This window comes from Protopterus annectens, chromosome 9.part0 (genome assembly GCF_019279795.1).
Source record: "Protopterus annectens isolate FY-2018-M chromosome 9.part0, PAN1.0, whole genome shotgun sequence".
NCBI lineage: Eukaryota > Metazoa > Chordata > Ceratodontiformes > Protopteridae > Protopterus > Protopterus annectens.
The window spans coordinates 699,493,206-699,512,541 of NC_056743.1; the positions used below are offsets into that span (position 1 = coordinate 699,493,206).

Here is a 19,336-nt window from a genome sequence, read left to right on the forward strand (position 1 = left end):
CTTAAATCTGACGCAGAAGGTCAGGCAAAAAAACAACAGCAATTAGGCATTCCTCAAGCACACAGGTGGATTGAGGAAGTAAACCGAAGGGAACAGAAAACTAAAAATGCAAAAACATTATTTTTAGACAAAGAGGATAATAATACAGTAATAGCGACGGCCCCTCCCCCTCCGCCCCCGCCAGTGCCTTTTTCAGGATATGAAGCAAGAGGACAAGCTGGTCCACCTCCACGTTATCCTGAAGTTACAAGAGTACTAAAACCAGTTGTTAGAGATCCTATTGAAACTAGGTCCCGGACACGTAAAACACTAGGGGGCACAGACTTATATCAAATAGGGAAAAATACACTAGAAGAGAGTGAGGAAGAAATCTGTCCACTGATCGAGGTACCAAATCCTCAGGCAGGACAGGAAGGGCAGGACCCAACTCTTCTAGTATATAGACCATGGACACCGGAAGATATTCGGAAAGCTACAGAGGGAATCCCTCATCCAAAAGTTAATTACACAAAGATTTACAAGATTTACAAGGTATGAGACTAAGTTACCACTTGAATGGGGAAGAAGTAGAAAAGGTAGTTAGACAGATTGTGGGTCCAGACTGGCACATGATTTGTGGCACCTGGAATCCTCGTAATGCAGAGCTTAAACCACTCCCACATAGTGACGCAGAATTAGACAACAGAGTCAAAGGTCTTACAGACCGAATTTCTGAAAAATGGAAACCTAGAGCAGATTGGACTTGCATTAATCAATGCATACAGCAAGAGAATGAAACTGTAGATGGGTACTATGGTAGATTATTGGAATGTTTCAATAACCATAGTGGTATGGCTATTCCTGAAAATCAGACACATGATACCTCATATGAACAGCAACTGAAAAATGCATTTTTGAAAGGTTGCATTGCACCTATCAGTAGCTTTATTACAAAGCATATGATAGATCATCAAACAAGTAGGCTACAAGCCTTACTTGAATATGCCAGACATGCTGAAAGACACTTTAATAGTAAAAAGAAAAAGAAGACACAGGTCTTCACAGCTGAAGACGGAGCAGAGGTCTTTGTAGTACAGTCAGGTAAAAAGGGTAAAAAAAATACCCAAGAAAATAGACAATCTGACAAAAGGTCAGAAGATTTTGCAGGCTAAATAAAAAGGTGACTACAGAAAATAAAGGTGATGAGGACTGACTATATGATAGTGATGAAAATCAGAAATCATCAGGGAAGGAAAACAAACAAAGGGCAAACATAAATGTAGTGGAAGGAACAGAAGAAGTGCAAGCAGATATAAAGGATGAAGAAAGTGAAATTTTAGATTTGGCATTACTGAGCTTGGAGCTCTATTTGGCAGACACAAAACCAGAAGTTACACTTCTGGTGGAAGAAAGGGAAGTGAAATTCTTGTGTGACTCAAGAGCATCACGAACTTTGATACACCCTTCAAAGTTACCAAAATATTCTGAATCACCTGACTATATATTAGTGAAAGCAGCAAATGGACAGCTATATAGGGAGCCACTCTCCCATAATATAGCAATAACTGACCCTGTTTCAGGCATGACTCAAAAAAGTAAAATTGTAGTTTCTGCAAAATGTCCAGTAAACTTACTGGAAAGAGATCTTATGCAGATATTTGGCATAGCGGTAGTCCCCACTATGCAGGGTATGGAAGCACAAAGACAAATGGATACTTTTGTGGTGCGACCGGAGGGTGAAACCTTTTACTGGTACAGCCAGGACCTAGTTACTACTGGTCCAGAGGCAGTAACCGGAGAACTGATGAATGTAGCCATCAGTAAGGCCCCCTCCCTTGACACTGACCAACAGCATTTGTTACATTGTACTCTATACTACTGTAGCATGCCAGGACCTGATAAAGAATATGAGCAAGAGTTGTTAAAAAATCCTGCTAACAGATTAGTATTACGAACCTTGTATTGGGATACTGAGGAAAACAGTGTGGTAAGCTGTTCACTACCTCAGGAATTCATGACACTGTACAAATCTAATAGACTACCACATGTCAGCTTGACAAAGAATAAGGATGTGAGATGGGCAGACTTAGGAGAAAAAGTAACAAGATGGGAAAAACAAACTGATTTAGTATTATCAGAACAGGGAATACAAAAACAGAAATTGAATTGGCTAACACAGACACATCCAGCTGTACACTTACAAACTAGTGAAGACAGCTAATTAGCATTCTTATTAGAAGAAAAAGAAAAAGCCTTGTGTGATATACCAGATATTCTTTGGTCAACAGGTAAATCAGATGTAGGACTTATTCAAACAGCAGGACCAGTAACTATTACACCAAAATCAGCATTTAGACCACAAAAGACAATACCCTTGAGGAAAGATGCAGAGCAAGGAATCAAGCCTATAATAGCAGCATTACTCAAGGAAGGAGTACTGGTAGAATCTCTTGATTCACCATGTAACACCCTTCTATTTCCTGTTAAAAAGCAAACGGGGAATGGCGGATGGTACAGGATTTACAAGCTGTAAACAATGCAATAATACCCAGAGCACCTACGGTGCCAGACCCACACACCTTGTTAAATAATTTAAAACCACAACAAAAATATTTTACTGTGGTAGATATAAGCAATGCTTTCTTTTCAATACCTATACATCCTGATAGCCAGTATTGGTTTGCATTTACATTTCAGGGTAAAAGATATACCTATACTCGGCTACCGCAGGGATATTGTGAAAGTCCAACGATATTTGCACAAGAAATGGCAAGCAACCTGGCAGGGTTTACTCCACCAGGAGGTAGTCGGATTCTACTTTATGTAAATGACATCTTGCTAGCAGCCCCTACCCAGCATCAATGCAGGGAAGATACGATAAATGTGTAAACATATATACTGACAGTCAGTATGCTTTCTCTACAGTGCATGTTTTTGCACAACAATGGAAAAATAGGGGAATGATAACATCTACTGGCAAACCGATTAATCATGCACAACTTATTTTGAACTTGTTAGATTCCATTCAGTTACCTACTAAGGTAGCTATTTGTAAATGTTTAGCTCATACAAAACAACAGGATGCAATTTCAAAAGGAAATGCAAAAGCTGATGCAGCTGCAAAGCAAGCAGCCTCAGACTCAGAAATTTTACTTTTAACCGAGGAATTACAACCCTCTGAGATTTTAGATTTAGAAATGTTAAAAACAATGCAGACATTAACTACAAAAGCTGAGAAACAAAAATGGGAGAAACGAGGTGCAATCCTCGAAAATGGACTGTATATCTCCAAAGAAAAAAAAACAATATTGCCGTCTAATTTCTTTAGATATGCAGCTTTGTTGAGCCATGGGCAGTGCCATGTCTCAACAGGGGGGATGGTACAGTTAGTAAATCGAATATTCCAAACATATGGATTTATAAACTACACACAAAAATTTTGTGCAGCATGCCATGTCTGTAATAAACATCATGCATAAGGAGCATTCAAACCCAAGCAAGGGAGTTTTCCTAAACCACCATATCCGTTCCATACTATCTGTATGGATTTCATAGAACTAAACAAATGTGAAGGGAAAAACTGTTAACTAATAAAACTGTTTTGCAGTTGAACTCTTTTTCAGATAAAAGACAGACCAGACCGTTGGAAGCAGTGCTGACCCCAGGGTCCTGGGTTTGGTTGAAGGTCACGAAGAGGAAGAATTGGGCGAGTCCAAAGTGGGAAGGACCGTACCAGGTACTGTTGGCGACGCCTACTGCAGTCAAAGTTGCTGAAAGGTCGTCCTGGGTCCACCTGACGCACTGTAAACCGGTAAAAAATTTTCAGCTTGATAAACATTTTGTGACTGACACACAACAAAGGCAGTATGGCCAAGAGCGAAATGAGTAAAAACACAGATCAACCCCAAAGATATTGTTTAATCATCTTGCTAACTATGCATTTATTGACTATAATTGTGATGACTTTCCTTTTGTTGTGGTTCTTCCTATATATAACCACACAAGTGAAAGTGGAGAAACGTAATGAACTGTCTATAGACTGGCATCCAAACTTTAACACATACCTAGCTATGAAGCGTGTATATGTAGAGACTATGAACATTTCAAATTGCTGGGTTTGTACTGCCATACCAACAGCATATGGAGGACTGTTGATGTCCGCTGTCCCCCTGGGGATAAATGAGACTTGGGAAAATTTGCTTTTTGATACAGGTTCTGTAAGATCACAGGACAAAATTGCATTGTATTTGCCTATTACACAGAGGGGAATTGTATGTTTTTATAAGAATAACACACTCCAAGTGGGTTGGAGTAACTGTAACATAACTATATCTTATAAATGCTATATTAAAGCCAAAGATAAACGCACTGTTTGTAACACAAATTATGTTTCATATTTGAGCTTAATGAAAACAACATTAAGTGATGTGCAGAGAAATCCTGTTTTGCATAAACAATTGTCTGTTATAGACAAAAAAATGTTTCATTCAGAACTAACCCGCATCAGTACCAAAGTAGAAAACTGTTATTTTATTTGTGGGAAAAAAGCATACAAATGGCTACCTGAGAATTGGTCCGGTAGTTGTTTTTTGGGTTATCTGGTTCCAGCTATAAGGCATACTGCAAAATTACCTCTAGGTAAGATACGAAATGTAAGAGATGTAGCCCGAAAACCTGAAGATTCTTTCGGAAGACCTGTAAATCCAATGGGAAAAATCGAAGCTGGTTAGAAAAACCATCATTCCGTGAAAGATAAAAAAAAAATTGACTCATATGGACTTAAGTGACAGTGTTATATCCTGGGCTGGGATATTTCCAGCATATGGAGCAGTCAAATCGATCTGGGAGTTGAGAAAACTGTCAAAGCTTCTCGAAGTAATGAGTAACGCAACTTTTTCTGCTCTCGAACTAGTGACTGATGAACTGAATGCAATGAGAACTGTTGCGCTACAAAATCGAATGGCTCTTGATTAATGATCACCTAGCGGTAATACAGCAGGTATCGGCCATGACTGAACCAGGCCCAAACCCACTGACGAACTTTTTCCAGAGTCTGTTTGGTGGGTGGGGTTCTATCCTAATGAATATTTTGATTGCTATTTGTGTTGGTCTGCTCCTATTAGGAGCATGTGTCTGTTGTGGGATCCCCTGTATGAAAAGATTAGTCAAAGATTTTGTTAATATATCTGTAACTGAAACTTTGTACCAAGACATTGAATTGAAACTATTGATTCCAGATGAAACTTGTTCCGAAATATAAACTAAATGACTTGCCTAGTTAAAAGTCCTTAAAGGAAAAGGCTAGGAGACGATATAACATTGTTTATGTTTCTGAATAGAATAAAAAGTATTAAAAGGAGGGAAATGTTAGAAAAATATTTATTTAAACATGTATAAAGTGCTAGTTTAAAAGCAAATAGTATATAATGCATTTTATTCTATTTACAATATGGCAATAATAATGATTTTACATGTAATTGCTTGAAGCTTTGGAGCTGCAGTGTATTTGAACTCTGACCCTGGCAGTAGCCAGCTCAGCAAGCTTATGTTTTTCACTAATGAATATCTGCTGGGTCAGGGAAATTGAATGTATAAAGCATTGAATATTCTTATTCCTTCCTCTGAGATAATTGACCTTGTGAATGTATCAGAGATAAGACACAGCTGCTAAAAGTACAAGAGTGAACCGACTATTGTATTCAAGCTAGCCTGAGACCTTGGAACAGTAACATTTACAGAAAGGCATTATAACGAACCAGATGCTTTGCAAGGCTGTATTATTCCCATGGGAAAACTTTTAAAATGTATAACATCAGCTTTTTCTTATGAATAGAATATTGTAGACCATAGTGATGTAGGTGCCCTGTGACTAACCACGTCAGTAAGGTGGGCACAGCCTGAATGTAAGACTATATAAAATTGTGTATTTCCTGCATCATGTCAGACAAAACTCTGTACTTGTATGGTTTTTGCCTCCTGGTGTACACTAATAAACTTTTGCATCTGAGCCTCCTGTGTTGTTATCATTTGTTTTTATTTAACAGAAGAGAAAGAGGAGTCCTATTGACTAAATGGGAAAAAGGGGGAATGCAAAAGCAGAATGATTTATGAACACCTGAGGGCAGAAGTGAAGGAAGCCACAAAGAAAGAGATACTGAAAGTTTGGGAGAATGAAGAAGGGTGGTAGTCCAGGGAAGCTGAATGGTGAAAAGTGTTCAGTTAACATCAGAGGTGCAGAAAATGCATGGGATGGGAGAACAGATATTAAGAGTTATGCACAGATGTTATCTCACACTGGGTGCACTGTTTTTTTGTCAAAGGTGTGTTTGGTCAGCTGCATTTGGTCAGTTAAATGGTGATTGACAGGTGTGCGAGATCGCACAATTCTCCAAGTTGGGGAATATTCCCTTTCTCCAATTCTGGGCAATCTCTATGTTAGTATATATAATTAGAAGAGGGTCTGTGGGCACAGGGGGGCTTGCCCCCTCCCTGCAAAAAACAATGAGTAAAAAGAGGTTAAGTAGCCAAAGTCACAAAAACAATGCAGTGGACAAACTGACTGATAGAAGTTGCTGGTAGAAGGTGGTTATTGTGTACAAGTGAAATGTGAAACCATGCACACTGGAAGGAGTATTAGAACATTTTAGATGTGTAACTACCACTGAGAAAATAACTTCTGCATGTAATTTTCTACTCATATTTGTACAGACTGGCATGTCTCTGGTGGTCTTGGAAAGAAATTTGCCTTTCTTGATAACCTCGGCTACGGCTAGTCTGCAAAAGGCTGAAATTGCTCTGTACACAGAGTAAAGCTTCACCCTTTATAAACAGCTACAGCATCTGAAATATTTACTGACTATCTAGCAACACAAAGATAGAGGGACTGCTTCAGAAATAAAATGATGCAGGTAAGAAATAAACAGATCAGGAATTTATAATAGCTTGTATTCTGCTCAACAGACTTTGAATGATAGAAACATTGGAACAAGCTTTACATGGCTGTTAATGCAGAGCATTAGCTATGTGGCTTTGCAAAATATGTATATAGTTAATATAGTGTTTCTTTCCTGTGGAAAAGGGAATTATGAGTATTTTTTTCATTTGGTACAGTACTACAAAACAATGTATAAAGAGGAACAAAATTGATAAAAGACATGAAAGATCAGTTCTTAACAGACCGACAAAGACTATAAGTTTAAGTAAAATAAAATAAAATCTTTACTATGGCATAGCTTATTTTTTTTGGTTTGGGATATAAATCAGTTTGTTCATAGGTAGGTACTAGGCTATTGGCCCTAGGGCCTGTATAAGCCTAGCCAAATGGTACCCTGGCTTTTGCCAACTAAAAAAATTATTTTCCTGTGCCTCTGTCAAGCAGAGCCACAGAAGTGATCCCCGGGGTGAATTTCCTATCTCCCATCCAATCATCAAGATTTTTCTTGAAGAGTGCTAATGAGGAGCTTTGTTTGATATAGATAGGTAGTTTGTTCCAGAGTATGGGAAGTCTCTGGGGCAGGAATCTATCCCTCCAGCATGTTCTGTTTATTGTGGTGACAAGGTTTAGGTCCCTAGAGCATGTAGCTCGGAGGGATTGGGATTTCTTTACATGGAGCATGTCCAACAGCTCTGGGTTTGACATAGCTTTGAATGTTAGGCAGAGATCGCCTCTGAGTAGGAGATATGCGACAAAGTAAAGCTGGAGTTTTTTGAGACGGTCTGCGTAGGGCATCTGTTTGAGGCCGGTAATCCTCTTTGTGAGGTATTTCTGTGGCCTTTCCAGTTGTTGTAGATGTCTTGTGAGGTACATACCAAAAGGGGCGTTGTACTCTATAATTCTATAATGGGTCTAATGAGTGATGAGTAGAGGGGAACAATGACCTCTTTTTTCCTGGATGAGAAACCTTTTGTGATGAGGTGTGCTACGTAGAAGGATTTCCTGACTACTGTGGCGATGTGATTATCTAAGGAGAAACTATTGTCCACCTGTAACCCAAGGTCTCTTATCACACTTTCGGTGTTAAGTAGACTACCGCCTATGTGATAGTTCATGGGTACAGAGTTTTTACCAAAAGGGATGACAATGCACTTTTTGGCATTGAGCTTGAGGCCATGGCTTTGACACCAGGCATCTGTCTCAGTGAGGCCCTTTTGTAGGATGTCCACATCGTTAGGAGTTTTGTTTATGGCTCCTAGTTCAGTCATCTGTGAACATTGTTAGCCAAAGATCCTCTGTGTTAGCCTGTACTTCAGAGAAGTAGATACCAAACAGGAGAAGACCTAGGACTGAACCCTTTAGCACTCTACTTGTCACTGGTCTGAAGTTGGATTTAGAGTCTGCTACTTTCACAGTGTGGGTTCTGTCAGTGAGCCAGTTGACAACCCATCTTGTGACATAGGGATTTATACCTAGTTTAGTGAGTTTGCCTATAATTCCAGAGTGGGGGGTGGTGTTGAAAGCCGTGGTGAGATCTAGATAGGCTGTGTGAACCACCTTACCCTCATCTACAGCTTTGGTGACTGCTTCAAAGAAGTCTATCAGGTTTAGGAGACATGATCTGCCTTTTACAAACCCGAACTGGGTAGGGTCCAGAGTTTGGAGATTACCAATGTCATTGTTTATAAGTTCCATGATGATACGCTCCATAGCCTTGCAGACCAGGCTCGTCAGGCTAATGGGGTGGTAGTTGATAAGAAAATAAAAAAAAAAAACAAGAGGAAATACTGATTTATATTTACAATAGTAATGCATAAGTAATACTGTTACAGGAAACACATCTGAATCATAAAGAACATGAAACTTTTGTAAAGAAAAATGGAAATGAGGGTTACTTTGCCGGAATAGGAGAGTGAAAGAAAGGGGTCTTAATATTAACAAAAAAGGTATAGGAATAAAGATTGAGGAACCAATGAAAGGCATGGAAGATTTATAGTGGTGAGAGGTTGTTGGCATGGTGTAAGATTTACTGTATACTAACTGCACCATATTTTCCACTAAAAGTAGTGAGACAGGATAAAAAATATTATGAGAGAAGTTGTAACTTTTTATCAGGGATGTAGGATACTATTAAAAGAGAGGAGCAGTATATGAAATATGGAAGATATCTCTGGAGGGCCCAGATGCCATAGAATACTGTTTGAGCATAGATACTTAGAGAACTATATGTATGTATCTGGGCTTATTGATGTAATGAAAAGAAGAGAGAAAGGAGAAATATACAGAAATTTCAGCAAAAAATGGTTCTTGGGCTAAATTAGATAATGTTGCATACTGAAACACTACAGCAATGTGCCCTTAACCATGAAAACACATCTGCTGACAAAGCCTGACCCACATCATAACAGATTAAATTTTGTAAGCAAGTAAAGTATAATGTGCTAAGCACTGGCATTTTCCACTGTTCCTTCTGAAAAGGAATTTAATGATTGAGTAAATCAAACATTAACTGAAATGTTATTAGACTTGAAGCTAAGCAGTAAAGACCTTGCAACAAATTGGGATAATTATAAACTGAAGATAAGAAATGAAGTTGCAATGAAAGTAAATGAAATATGAAATAACAGACACAGTGTGTATCTAAAGGCTTTAAAAGTAAGCAGAAGAAAAAAAAAGTGGAACACAACATGTTGAAGAGCAATTGAAAGAAGCTAGAATATCTATGCAAGAGTATTCAGAAAACATAAATGAGCATAGAACAGTGGCTTTAAAACTAATATTTTTAATAATACCCCTAGAGCAACCAAACTGTTGGCTCAAAATATGAGGAAACAAAAGGTTAAAAGGATAATGACTAAAATCTGGAAATGTGAGAATAACAGGACAAAAGTGAATCCAGGAAAATATATGAATGTAACGGTGAAGTATTACAGTACACTACATAAAAAGATGTAAAGGTTGATAGTAGCAAACTGGAAAGTTTTCATAATGTCGTTCTGCAAATGTTCAGATGTACATTAGTGAATGCTACGGTACATTCGCTAATGTGCATTTGATGTCCTGTAACAAATCACACTACAGTGGGGATTGGGAAATTTACCCCTTTCCTCACTGTAGTGCAATCTCGAAGATGAAATATATAATTTGCAGGGGGTGTGGGGTGCAGGGGGGCTTGCTACCTGTAAAATTGTAAATGATGATTTTCGACATTCCATTAAAGCGACATTGCCAAATTCGGAATGTCAATTTGATCAAGTAAGTAGATTTTTTTTTTTGATTTTCAACTTTTTGATAGTAAATCATATATTTATATATATATATATATATATATATATATATATATATATATATATTTATTTATTTATTTATATATATATATATATATATATATATATATATATGGATTCCATACACTTGGTCGAATTACAGTTAGTCGAAAATTATTCCAGGCATTTCACTTCACTGAAAGCTCACTTGACTGAAAGCTCACTTGGTCGAAGTTCATTTGTCGAAAATGGAATATAGCCCCTGCCTCACTGCAGTGTAACCCTGGAGTGAGAATATTAAATAAGGGGTGGGGGTGTGTGAGGGGCGTATTATACACGTAACAACAACAAGTTATACTGCATATAGAAAGACACCAGAAATTCATGAGTACTTGGCAGGGGTGGCTAATGCTATAGGGCTGCAGAACTGCAGCCCCCCCCCAGCTGTAAGACAGAAAGAAAAGAAAAGAAACCAACTGTAAAAAAGAAAGAAAACAAACCCGAGTCCTGGAACTTCGCGCGTCCACACTCGTGGCATTTCCCGATATCCAGACTGCTGGTGAACCAGTCCAGAGCATGCACACAGAATCCAGACTGCTGGTGAGACAGTCCAGATTAGGAAGACAGCATTCCACAGCAGAGATCCCAGAAGTCTATGCAGTTACAACTGTATAGACTGGAAGGGGATCAGACTGCAATTTCTGCAGGCTGGGTAGCAGCAGCAGCTTCTCTCGCAGAAGGGGATCGAAGGACTTTCCTCTTGTGAGCTTTTTACTGCAGGAATGGATTGTACTGCAGGAAGGAGAATGGATTTTAACTAGGCTTTTACTGCAGGAATGCAATGGACTTTGCAGCAATGGAGCTGGGCTCAGGTAAGGTGTGTGTGTGTGTTTGTGTGTGTGTGTGTGTGTGTGTGTGTGTGTGTGTGTGTGTGTGTGTGTGTGTGTGTGTGTGTGTGTGTGTGTGTGTGTGTGTGTAATGCCCCAGTTAAATATACCTGGTGGCTAGAGAGAATTCAGGAAATAAACCTGGTAAGTAGACTCAAACCCTGTATCTTTGGAGCAGGTAGCAAGAGCCTGAATTCCCTACCCACTACCATTTGTGAATTTTTGCCTCATATTTTTATTCTTGTGAAATTTGTGGTTTTATGGATTTTTAATTCACTAAATAATGACAGGCATTTGAATTTCAGACTTCATATTCTTCACAAAGTACATGGTAACATAAAACCTTTTAGTCTAGCAATTTCTGTTTATAAGATCAATATTTGAAATTTGTCCCTATTTTTGAGGCTGTATTTCCCCCATTATTGGCTTTGTCCAGGTTTTTTGTGCTAAGAGGTTGAGAGCTATGTTGAGAACTGAATTCACTGAATATGTTTGGGAGCTGTATTCCCCCATTATTGGCTTTGTCTAGGTGTTTTTTGCTAAGAGGTTGAGAGCTATGGTGAGAACTGAATTCACTAAATGATAGCCATTTAAGTTTTAGTCTACCTGTCTTTCAAAAAACAGCTGATTTGGCATAGTGGTATGTTGCTCTGACTGTAGTGGACAGGGTCCAGGGTTCAAGACTTGGTAGCGAAATGCATGGTGGTAATACAGCATTTTATTTTAGCAACTTTCCAAGATTATACAAGCAATGTTTAAAATGTGTCCCTAGTTTTTAGGCTTTTGCCCTCCCCAATAAATTTTGGCTTTTTCCAGATTTCTTGTGATTCAAAGTTTAGAGATACAGTTGAGTGTCGCATGGATTTTACAAGGAGCTGAGAGCTTGAAGAGAAGTTTAATGCTGCTTATGCTGATTCTGCTTGTATTGTTAATAGCACAACAGATAGTGCAGTTGCTTTTGATGCAGAAGGCTGTGGGTTCTACTCTCACAGTATATAGATGCATTGCTGATACTGTACTGTGTTGCACTTTTAAAGGTGGTGGATGCTGCAGTCCTGAGAATGTCCTCTTTGGTGGAGATACCTAGTAACAATGAACCTGTTATCAGTTTGCCATCCATTCCCTATTGCAATATTACTATCTTATCATTTTTTAATATAACATAGGCAATTTATTCCTTTACGGCAACAGGCACTTTATTTGTAGATGAAACAGTGAAATATAAAGTTGTTTGCTAGCAGCAACCTCTTCATTAGTTACAGATCTCTTTAATGTGGAATTATTAAGATGACTTTTACTTCTGCAGAGATTGTGCATATTTACTGATACTGGTGGATTGTAGAAGTTTGAGTAGACTTTTATGACGGAAATGTTCTGAACTGGGCAGTTTTGTCATTATTGGTACATGCATTTTATTTCATTGTTTACTGGGAAAATGTTTAAAACAATAAATTTAAAGTGCCCTCTAACAGCTGTACTGTATTATACAAGGAATATAATTTAATACAATCAGGAATGTGTCTCAGAGAACACATGTATGTTTCCTGTGCAAGGGGCCTATGATTTGAAAACCGCCCAAAGTTAATCTTTATCTGCGACTGGCCAGATGTATTTTCTTTGAATGTGGGTTTCAATGTTGTTTCAATGAATGTGAGTTTCAAGGGCAGAGAAGTTTTAATGTGAAGTCTTATTTTCATTGTGAGACTGCATTGCTTTGTTTAGCAGATGTCTTTTAGTGTTTATGCTGTAAAATGTAAAATAAAACTTTTAAATGAAATCCAAATTATCGTTAGAAGTAAAGTAGTATGCACATTACAGTGTTTATGGTAAATGGGGCAAAACAGCCAAGTAATGGGACATTGGAATAGCTGCATGGAGGAGGCCCCATTTGACCATGATTTTGTGAGGGAGGAAGGGCGGCAAACTCAGACAGCCCCGGCTGAACCATACCTCTTAACTGTCCAGATTTTTGAAGAATGAATCGGTTTTTGCTTCCTATTTTTGGTTTGTCCCTCATAAAATTTGTGTTTTTCTGGCAAAATAATTTATGAATGAAGTCACTAAATAATGACAGACATTGAGTTTCAGACTTCATACTCTTCAGAAAAATGCATGCTAAAGCAAGACCTGTTGTTCTGTCAACTGTCTAAGTTTATACAAGAGCAATTTTAGTACTGTTTATATGTTCTCCCAATATACTTGGCCTTGTCCAGATTTTCTATGTTAAATGGATGAGAGGTACGCTCAAGTAAATCACTTTATAGAATTAGATATATCCAAACCTCTCAACTATCCCCGATTTTGGCTCAAAATGTTGCTCTCCCCTTAATAAATCCTCTGCAAAATGGCAAATTTGGAAGAAAACATGGAGGGTTCACAATTAATAAATAATTGTAATGATCAGAATTGTAGATTACTTTTAATTTCAGAAATGCATGTATATTCTCTTATTTTGTCAGCTGCTCAAGTTAACAGTACTAATATTAAAAAGTGTCCCTTCTTTGACAGGTTCCCAGCTGTATTATGTGGCTATTTTATATTTTGGCATCACATTTTTGGTCTGTTTTTCATAAAATTGTGGTTTTCTGGCAAATCATTAAAGATTGAAAAGATTAGAAAATAATGACAAACATTTGAGTTTCAGATTTCATACCCTTCAGAAAATTCACACGAATGCAAGACCTACTATTCTGTTATCTTTCTAAGTTTATAAGAGCAATATTTAAAAATTGTCCTTAATTTTGGGCCTTTGTACCAGTACTGTTATGGCTTTGTCTAGATTTCTTGCTCTGAGGCTGAGAAGTATGACAAATGTGTCGGGTCCATCACCGTCAGCCAGAGACATTTCAAATTGTGACATAATTGTTGCACCCCACTCCCCCATGTAGTGACTCTGGATGTGTCCAAGCAAGGCAAGGAGCAGTTATGCAGTGTAAATGTGCAGAGTATCCCCCCATCCAAGGTAGACACAAATACTACAGTGGCTTTTCATCTGTCCTTGATTTTGCAGAATGTTCTGGTTTTCTGTCATATTTTTATACTGTTGATTTTTCCTTCTTCTTATTCAGAAGATGTATGTCATTGCAGTGCCTGTTGCTCTGTGTTTAAGTAGCAGTGATTTAATGACCATCAGGTAAGCTTGTCTGAGACTGTAAGATGCAAGTAACCTTTAATAAACATACTGTTAAAAAATTACCAACATTGAAAGCCTTTTTGTTGTTACCATGCAGAGAATGTTTACATAACTAGATATTGTATAAATCTTGGGTATTGAATGCATATGACAGTATTTGTAATAATTGACAGGATTACAATATTTTCAGAAGCTCATTACATTTTTGAAGACTTGCAGTCATCTTTGCAGGCTTTACCTGTAAACTAAATAGAATGCCAATCATTCGTGTGTGGTCCATAACCTGTGCAGTAATCCTTTAAGCAATTTATCTTGAGCATGTTTCTTGTTTGCTGTTAATTTTTTACTTTGAACATGTTTTTCCCGTGAAACAAGTAGATAGTTGTTGTCAGGCAGCAGGTCTTTTTTGGATAAGAAACATTTTTATAAGTGGGGGTATCACAGAAATTACTACTTTCAGCATGTTACTTGGTACTTTTATAAAGCTAAATATAAATTATAATTAGAACTGCAGTGCAAGGAGAAGTAGTTTGAGTTGAGTTGAGTGCTGCTTGTTTTTTTATACTTAATTTTGACTGGCATTCCAGTAATCTATTTAAAAAATAATTTATTTTTTCATGCCTTGCAACCTTTTTGTTTCCATCTAGATATTAAGTAAGCTATCATGTAGCCAATGCATTGAAATATTTTTTTCTTCTACAATTCATTTTGTCTTGATTGGACTCTCATAATGACGGTTTGGCAGTGGCACCGAGAGCAGAGTATTTAATTAAAATCCCAGTTTTTGCAATTTTAGCATAGCCACACCCCTTTCTAGTTGGCCACACCCTTCCCATTGGCCCCACCCATTCAGCTGTCTCCTGCAGCCCCCCTTTGATTTGAAGTCACCAGCCACCACTGGTACTTGGAGAAGAAAGATTAAAGAACAGTGAATTTGGCAGCAGATGACAAAAGGGGATGAAGTAATAAAATGGGATGAAGCTAGACAAATTTTGTGGTTGTTAATCTCAGATTAGCTTGCCTATGCAGGTTTAATGTTCAGTGAAGATTTGCAGAGGTTGAAAAGTAATTTTATTAAACCACAAACAGTAGATTTGCTAGTTAAGGACAGAAGAGAAATGGCAGACCAAAAAAGAGTAATTAGAGCATATAAGGCAATATTAGATTTAAGAAAACAATACAGTAAAAAAAGAAAAAAAATGACATGAAATGAATTCTTAAATAAAGATATTATAGATGGCAGGGGATGCAAATATGTCTTAATCCTAGATATGCAAATAAATTAAGAACATTTTGAATTTTTCTGGATATGTTTACATAAATATACCTATACCCCTACAAAATTTCAAAACATGTTCACACAGACAAGAGACATACGTTAAAGATTTCATGGTTCAAATAGACATTCTTGGGAGTATATATTCTAGGGATATAAGGAGTTACTGCAGTACAAAAATGACTTGAATAATATGTTAAGTCTTAAACTTGAAAGATAATTTAACCTCAGTATAGAGATGTTTTTGTTGAGATGGTGTAAGTTGGCATGTACTAAAGAAGTGAAAGCATTGCTATCTTTATTTATGTATTTATTTATTTTATATTTTTGACCAGGATAGTCTGACTGGATACATGTCCACAGTATTATTGATAGAAACTATAACTAGAAAATGGAAAACTAAAGACAGACCATCAATAAAAGAGGGAAAAATGATTTCCAAGATTAAAACTGAGGAACTGAGAATCAAAAGTTTTAGAGATCAGCAACAAAACTTCATATTAAAAACTGGGGTGTATGGGATGCTGTATTGGAATTTGAGCTTGAAGAGTACATTTACACAGAACTGTTTAATAAAATAGAGGAGACTGACCTAAGGTGAAAAGTAACTGGTCATGGATTTAAAACTTGTAACATAGTGTAAATAGTAGCAGAATTTTCATTAGTAGCTGTTATCTCCATCCATGGGATGCACTTCATTTTTACATTGATAAGACTATGGTCTACTGAATTGACAATGCCAGCACAGCCTTGAACTCTTCAGTTCTGTTATCTTCCCATTTCAAAACACTATATATCCTAAATAAATCTCAGTAGAAGCATGAGTAGTTAACCTGTGATCTTAAAAATAAAGTTTTGAAAGATAGGGATAATTACTGAATATCCTCAAAGTCCTCTATCTGCCCCACATCTTGGCAAATATGTTCTACCAGAATTTAAAATGTGGGGAAAATGTTACTTGCATTGCTGTCACCAAAAGAGATGCCCTGCCTAATCCTAGACATTCAAAAAAAGCAACAATGTAACCCACAACTAAAACAAATAAGTAAAGAGGTCTGGTGCAGACTAGGGCGACTCCCCACACAGCTCGAACAATAAACTGAATAGCGAAAAGAGTGTATATAGTGATAAGAACTTCCACTGTTTACATCCACAGACTTATTACGATCTGATGAAGACTGTGATTCATGCAGTTGAAAGCGCTTAACCTGTGGATGTAACTGGTGGAAGTATTTTTCGTAATAAATCTGTGGATGTAAACAGTGGAAGTTCTTATCACTATATACACTCTTTTCGCTATTCAGTTTATTGTTCGAGTTGTGTGGGGAGTCGCCCTAGTCTGCACCAGACCTCTTTACTTATTTGTTTTAATCCTAGACATTACTTGGATGAGTTAAAGTCATTTCCAGGACACCAACACTCCTACTTTAACATTCCTTCCTTTTAGCCTATCTTAACAAATTCCAGCTTTGTACACTATCTTATAAATTTTCATCCCATACTGTCAAATCCACCCTCCAGTCTCCTTAATTTTCCTAGCCGTTCACACTTTACAGTCCCAGCCCACATATCTTTTCACATTTCCATTTCGGAGCCATTTCCGAAATCAAAGTTGAAAAACTGGTATTCAGATTGCCAAATAAATGACCACATTCTATCCCTTTACTTTCTAAAAAAAGATTTTCTTACAATCGTTTTTATATAAGAATTTTAACAGGTTATTCTTCAACTGTGTAAATCACAGACATACTGAAGTAACTTCTCTATTTGTTGCTGTCATTGTCATGAACTTAACTATAGATAATCTAGCTAATAGATCCATGGGAATAATTTATCTAGGACAGGCTACTTAACCTTTGGACTTCCACAAGGATCAGTACTCAGTCTCATCTTATTTCTTCGTATGTAAATAATCTCCCCTTTTCACTCCCCATACCTAAAATATCCTTGTACACTGAAAACCTCCTGTCTGTCCTTCACTGTAGCCTTAGCATCACCACTAACCTGGATCTCCTACAGAAAGATTTAGACAATAGTTTTTCAGCTGCTTTCACAAATCTCTTCAAGTCAGTGCCTCCAAATCAAATTCAGTGATCTTTTGCATTCCTCCCAAACCCATTTCTGCCCCTTCCCTACTTCTGAGCTACTCCCGATGTAACTCCATAATCTAGTTATCTTTGTTTAAACACTTTTGCATTACTTTATATTCAAAACTAAACTTTCAGAACTGTTCCATGTGATACCTCCAAGGCTTGAAGCTCAATGCAGACAGGCCTATAAGGTCACTCACTTACTGACTCCTAAATCCAGATGTTCAGTTGCTAAAACATACTAACAACCTAAGCTGGAATATGTCTTACCCTTAATTGCATTTGGGAACCCTAAAAATACTCATAATTTTGAGAAGACACTAGATCAAATGTGGTGTATCATTAATTTACCAAGTTCTTTAACTCACTGGTGCATATTATTAAACTCTGCCAAGATGCTGTGTCTGAAAATACCTATTTTTTTCTTTTTATCTCCCTTTGTAAGGTTCTTTTCAACAACTTCTGCACCCTTTGACCCCCAAATTACAAATGTCTTCCTTTTCTTACACATTTTGATCCCAATCCTCTGATGCCCTCTGCTTTTCCAGACCACCCTACTCCTTCACCTTATAGAGCATGCTTTATCCAAGTTATTCCCAGATACCTGAAACTCCTTGCCCCTTCCCATTAGACCCATTACTATCTACTCGTCCCTCAAGAATGTTTTTAGTCTCTCACCACTTAGCAGTCTTTTCATTGTAATTATAATTGTCTCTAACCCTTATTCCTTCTACACTTAATGGCATTTTACTTATTCCATTAGTACTTTAACCATTTGACTTACCTTGCACTTGCCAATTTGCATTGATTTTTCCTATTATTTGCTCCCACTTCCTTCCTGCTACTCACTTCCTGTAATTTAATTCCCCCTCTCCCTTTACCTTCTACTGTTTAATTCCCTCTACCCTCTACTGCTTAATTCCTGTCCCCTCATTTCTTTTTTTCCCTTCACCACTCTATCCATTCTTCCTCTTCCAGCTTTCTGCACCTCAAAATTTCTCTTCCTCTGACATCCCCTGTGTGCTCCAGTTAGGTAAAGCTCCGCTCAAAAAAACAGCCCTGTGCACAAAATTTGTATATTACACCTACCCATTAAGCTTCTTGGCAGTGCAGATTTGTGTGTCCATTAAGTGTGTGTAACACTGGTTTACACTTATGTTTCCAAATTGAAGGTGTTTGTGCTACAGCAGTTCCTGTCATGCTTCCCCTCCTTTGTTTCATTGTCTGTTTGGAATGTTTGTGTTACTACCCCTGCTGTAACATTCTTGCTACTATTGCCTTTTCAGTTTTCAGCTTTGTTATGACTCTGGAATTTTCCTTTGACCTAACAACAGTACTCAAATGAAGTCACATACCCACTTAAATGTAAAATAAATCAATAAATAAAATTACATAGAGTTCTGACACCAGGGTGTCAGATTTATTTATAATTTGAAGAAATGGTTTGCCATAAAAAGGAACTAGTCCAAAGGAAAAACAAACCTAACATTCTGGAAATAATGTCAGACATTACAGCCATAGACCTCCTAAATATCATCTTAACTCAAGTACATTTTATTGCAACCCACACAGTGTCAAAGCAACCAGTACAGTAGCAGACTCTTAATAATTCTTATAAAATGTGTGGAGCAACTTTGTGATGCTTATAACTCCTAAGAAACTATATATGTGAAGTTGTTCAATCTCGCCGTTCATTCTTTACTGATGGGTTCGGTATGGCCATTTGCAAAGCTCGCGGTTTACCAGTAGCTCGAGGCCAAGCCCCTTATCC

At 37.5% G+C, this 19,336-nt stretch overlaps 1 protein-coding gene across 1 annotated transcript in view; it reads left to right on the plus strand.

Moving 5' to 3' along the window:
• The window catches only part of LOC122810574 (class I histocompatibility antigen, F10 alpha chain-like), a 597,999-nt gene that overhangs the window by 411,045 nt on the left and 167,618 nt on the right, over positions 1 to 19,336 (plus strand). The gene's annotated exons all lie outside the window — the stretch shown is intronic.